This window comes from Emydura macquarii, unplaced genomic scaffold (genome assembly GCF_026122565.2).
Source record: "Emydura macquarii macquarii isolate MOO-44397 ecotype Brisbane River unplaced genomic scaffold, CSIRO-AGI_Emac_v2 contig_2897, whole genome shotgun sequence".
NCBI lineage: Eukaryota > Metazoa > Chordata > Testudines > Chelidae > Emydura > Emydura macquarii.
This window is the reverse complement of record NW_027133034.1, coordinates 23,638,809-23,644,819: the sequence shown is the minus strand read 5'-3', so window position 1 is coordinate 23,644,819 and position 6,011 is coordinate 23,638,809.

The following is a 6,011-nucleotide window of genomic DNA, read 5'->3' as shown; positions in this document are numbered from 1 at the left end:
TCTTATCTCACTGACTGACTGATGATGCTTCGCCCCTTCTATACCCATGAGGGCAAGGCAGACAATCTTCTAAAAGGTTTGAGGAAAATGTAGTTCTCTAAGTCTGGAAGTTTCCATGAGATTCTACAAAAGGTCCAGAACATTCTAGGAGGTTAGTGAAAAATGAATACACATACAGAATAACTGAAACATTTTACTTCAAACATTCTATTCTCCCTTTTGTCATTAACAACAAAAATAGCACCCCTAGCCCACCACCCCAAATGGTCGTCTGAGTCGCCTGCCCCTAAATCCAGCCCTGTGTGTCAGAGGCTTCTAGTATATTCAAATTGGTGCCTCTTATTTATATCTTTAAAGATAAAAGAATAAGAATAAAAATCAGTAAACTTTTCTGTAATCAAAATAAGCAGATATGGCTAAATACTTGCTGGGTGCTAATCTACTGAGCAAGAAGTTGCCTTTTTTTTCACTTGCGTTTCTAACCATAGCAACACTTGAATAAAGAAAAAACATAGTATATTAAATCGTGAAACTGTGTGTAGAACTTGGAATGAACTACACACCATATTTGAACTGTATAGTTTACTTAATTTTTGATTTTTCGTGTCTCATATCAGTGGCATGCAAGAAACAATACAAGCTTTATCTGATAGCCAAGATAACACTGGTAAATTCCCATGGATATTAACCAAACACATTATAGGCCATACTGCCAAATATCTCCCTTATAGTTGAAAGCTACTTAGTTTATATCCTGTAGGAGTTGCATGTTTGTATTAAAAATTATACTGTTCAGACAATGAAAATTTTAAACAACTCCTTTTTAAGAAACAAAAGTAATATAATGGTTTCTCGTTGCTATTAGGAAAGTACCCAGTGGTTAAGCTCCTCAGTGCTATTAGAAAAGCAAAACATTCTCTTTTCCTGTCTCTTGCTCTCTGCAGACCCAAATCTTTTCTGTTATTTCCCTTTCTACTTCCTTCCAAGTGATCCATTCCCAGTCTCTTTTTTCCTTTGTATCAGTCTGTTTTGCTCTCAGTACTCTCACTTCTACTGCTCTCTTCTGTCTCAGACCTTCTCTACATTAAGGAAATTAACAGTGGTATAATTGCATTGATTTAACACCACTCCTAATGTAGAGATGCTACATTAGTGCAAAGTGGAGCATGTCCCAGAGTAATATAATTTGATAACTTAACTACATCTGAGCAGGTCCCAGTTTTGACCTTGTATAGTTTACATTAGGGATTTGCACAGGAGTAATAAATCAATATAGTTACACCAGTGTAAAATTATCTTACTGCAGACAAGACTTAAGTTCCCAATTCTTCATTCTTTATGAATTGATAAGACACAATGCAAGAAGTAATAAATCAGCCACTGAGGGAGACAATGCATTGAAAGGTATGATGCTCTAGTGGAGTTAGAGGATACCTCTAGTGGAATTTGGAGGATTTATCTGAGACTGAAATAGTTAATTTGCTGTAACATCACCATTTTCAATAGGCAGAGCTGCCAACTTAGTCCCAGACATGCAGAAAGAAAGACAAGGCTTTGGATATGGTTTAACTAGAACACAACTTACTAACTTAACTCATCTAGGAACTATTTGGCAATAACTCATACCATGTCTGTGGTGCTTCCTTCCATAGTCTTTTCAACTTGGTAGAGGCCTGCTATTAACTCCTCACCTTTCATCTGAGACTGTTGCTGTCGCCCCATTACCCTCTCCTCTTATGTGGATTAAGGAGGTTGTCCCTTCGCTGTGCTAGACATTAGGCACTCCAACCCCATTCTGCACCTTTTTGAGGGGAAGGCAGCCCCTAAGTCCACTTCCAACTCTGGTTTATCAGGGAACAAGACTACTATGAAATGCATATGTGCATTAGACACCAAGACGCAGCAGCAAATAGTGTGGCTGATTCCCCTCTACTGCTACTTGGATTCCTGGATTTTTAACCATCTTTCCCAAATAGCAGCCAGAATCAAATCCACTCAGGTGAATAATGTGATATTGGACGTGCAGTTTCATTATGGGTAATAACCAACTTTTCCCACTCACATAATTTAGCCTGCAGCTGATTTACTCCTCTAGTGGCTTTGCCCACTCCTGAAGGCCTTATTGTCCCCTTGCCCAACCCTCTGCTTCAACATCTCAGACCAGGTCACAGTTAATGGCACCTTGATTGTAGGGAAAGGATTTATATGCCTTTCCCTTTCTTGAGAGGGAACCAATTGACTTCCACAGAACTCCTGCCTCCCACTATTTTCCCCTCCTAATTGACGAGGAAGCTGCTTACATGAGATGGGGGAGAGAAGGAGAGAACACTTCTTTGTGGGGCAACAGCCCTTCCCCACTACCCCCATAACTCCAGACAATGATCCCTGTTTTTAAGTTGCAGGGGTGCAATGAAGTTACTTCAAGAAGCTGGTCCTGTTTTTCAATTTGACCACAGGCAAAATTGTTACTAATAGTGGCATGGCAATGTTCAATTAGCATACATTCAGGGCTCAGTTAAATTTTGGGGGGAGTGGGGGAGTGTTCAAAATGGTTTATAAAACTATGCCCTCTGGGCTCAATTAAAACATAGTAGCTTTTAGGACATATTTTAATTTTTAAATTCTTATAGGGACTGTCAGTGAAATGATGGGAAGCTGGTAAGCTTGACAGCAGGAGCCAAGGTCACTTGTATGGCTCCAAAGATAAAATATCTGTGTGCTGCGTGTATACAGCTCATCGTGTTGCTTTTTAATGCTTTACCATTTTCATTTTGCAAAGCCTTTTTCACAGAGAGTTTTAATTGCAAAGACACAGGACTCTACATAAAACAAAAAAAATCACATTTTCAAAGGAGCATTGTCGGCCTCCAAATCTACGCTCAGTTTTGTTTTGGGGATAAGCATGTTATTTGCATATGCAAATAGTGCTTGTGCATAGAGCTCCCCTATTTGCACATAGGGAATGTGCAGGCTGTTTCAATGTATTCATCTTTTCATGGTTTTTATTTTTTCCATATAAAAAGAACTTAATGAAAGTCTACAGGCCATGTTCTCCAGTACACTACAGACCCTTTGTCTCAGTCCAGAGGGATATTTTTAGTGTGAGGGATGATGAGCCACTCCCATTTCTATTGAAAAAGGGGTGGAGTCATCTGAGGGAATCTATCCCTCCATTCCCTATCAGTTTGCTATCATACTCACCAGAGTCACATGATTTGCAAGACTGGTTCTGAAGAAAGTAATAACTTAAGGCAGTGTGGAATGTAGCCTGAGACAGTTGCAAAATTCCTCACAAGCTATTCACCTTTTCATATTCTAGGACTATAGAGCCTATAGGAGATAAGAATCCCAGGCCTTGTGCAGATTCTTGTACTGTATAGGAGGAACAATGGGAGCAGGCTTATAGGTGGCCTATGTAATTGAATTCCTATTTATTGAAATGTATTTCCAGGTTTCAGCAAAAATATCCTAAATCTCAATTGAGACAAGCACATTGGTTCAGGGAAAGGAATACATAATCTGAATCTTCACCTGAAATTGCACCAAGCTTTCATGAAGTCATTTAAAAATTGTTTAACTTTTTAAATGAATTTCATTTTCATATATCTCTACATTTCCCCAGTGTTCTGGCTGGTATGGAAGTACTGCAAATAGGCCATTCTCTTTCTACTCCTGGCTTGACTGGAAACATGATGTATTGGGAATCCAATATGCTAAACTGTGCATATACAAACGTTTTTGGAACATTTAGTCATCTATTTTCTAATTTTTTAGGGGTGCATTTCTGCAGTGGATAAAAACTACACACCACTGGAAGTCCAAGCATCACTACTCTGGATATTAGTAACAACTGTACATAGCTGTTCCAAATATATATATATAAATTAAACATATGTAAATAATTCTATCCATATAAGAAAATGTGCACAGGAGGTCAACTTTTGTTTGGACCAATCTTGACAGTATTGTTCTACCTACCAGACAGCTTTTGCATATTCAAAACAGTTTTTAAGCCAACCCATTGCTTCCAGATTTATTATTGATGCTATTTATAAATCAGATTTTAAACCTTCTTTCTGACTTTTCTTTAATGTTGTGTATTCAAGAAAAATATTTCAAAATAGAGCCAGAAAAATGTCAAGTAGCAATAGCAAATATTTCAGATTCTTTTACTCTAACTCTCCTTATGCATCTGCTTTTCTCATTTTCTTGTGTGTCAGAAAGATAGTTTTATTAGATTTTTTGTATAGTAGGCAAGATGAGAATCTAAATGAATGCCAAGAAAAGGTTGATAGAACATTTTGTGTTCTTAGCCTTCTGTTATTGTTCACACGTGTTTGTTTCCTATAGCACTAGAATACTCAATTGCTTGGAAAAATTCCCAACTGTCTTTATATTTAAGATTTTTTTTTCTATTTTTGTTAAATGGGTGGTAATGGGGCTTTATTACCATGGGAACAATCGATCACATGTAATTTCCAGTTATCTTCTGACGTTTGCATTGTAAAGCTTTCTTTTGTTATAATCATTCATTTACTCCTTTGGTACAATATTACAAGACCTCATTAAGTGTATTAGTTCTTCTCCTGTGGCTTTTAACATCATTGTTCTCAGAATTTTAATGAGCTGCCTGTAATTTTTAATCAACATATCATCTCTCCTGCCTCTCTCTCTTTTTATAATGTACCCATCATCATGGTATGTGAATGCATCATGGACAGTGTTTGTTTAGTTGCAACAATTACAGATAGGCAAAAAACACAGTCTTTGGTAAAAGGACTGAGACTACTATACCTTTATTCAACTTAGATACACTGCTGATTAAATTATGTAAGATGCTTTTACCTGCAGCAGTTAGTGTACAAGCTGTAGCTCTGTTCTGGAAGAAAAGCGAAAAGGCTACTGCATTGCACATGCTTTAGCTGAATGTTAATCACCTTCTGATATAAGAGTCTCTCAAACACTGGATTCTGAACACTGTTCATTTTAAGGAAGTATATTTGCACTGGTTTGTAAACATATGTGCTAAGGTGTGTTTCTGTACCATTTCACAATTTCATCCTGCTGGTCTGCTCTTTTGATTCTCTTGACCTTTTTCTGTTAGTTATATCATGCGTTTAGTGTAGCTGTTAAGTCATTTTGAGTCAAATATTAAGTTAAAACATCCTGCAGTTTAATAATTATGTGAGAACATGTTGATTTTCTGTTCTACACTAGCATATAATATGATCCGATATTATAATTTCATCTTTTTATTTGATACTTCATTTGTGTTTCCTTTTGGTAAACAATTACGATGCTCATCTTCTCTTAATGACAGAAGTTTGGTATGTGATTTCTGAAGTTCTGACAGTCATTGAAGACTAAGCAAATAGCTCTCATTGAATAATTTACATGAATTTATCCGCTCATAGAGCTTTTGAAACCAGACCACAATATCTTCAAATTTGTTAATTTATTTTAATATACATGACTATTTTTGTGAGTTTAATTTACTCTGTGTTGAATGCAAAGAATTCACTGCAGTTATTAGGCATTGAAATGTGAGCTGTTTGGATAGCTGTGACTAGTCAGATAATCATGTGACATTGTTTCTAGTCCCTGCTTGGATGAACATAATACTTAAAGGGGTGAAAAAATAACAATACTTGTGGATCTCAAATCACTTTTCAAAAGACAGAAGTATAAGTATACCTGTTTTGCAGATGGAGAAACTGAGGCAGACAGATGAAATGACTGCTCAGTGGCAGAGTCCGGAATAGAACCCAGTTCTTCTGAGCCCCACATCACTTTGGACTTCAAAAGCTTTGAATCTCAAGGAAAGGTGAAAGAGAACACTTTTAGAGGATTTTATAATATTTTAAGTATTTTTCTGTCTGGGCCCAGCAAACATATTTCCAAAAAAAAAAATTAGGCTACTCTAAGATTTTTGGCTGGCTGCCAGCCATTTATCATATGCAGATAAAGTAATTGTGTGTGTGACTGGATCTTCAGTGTACACAGACAGTTGC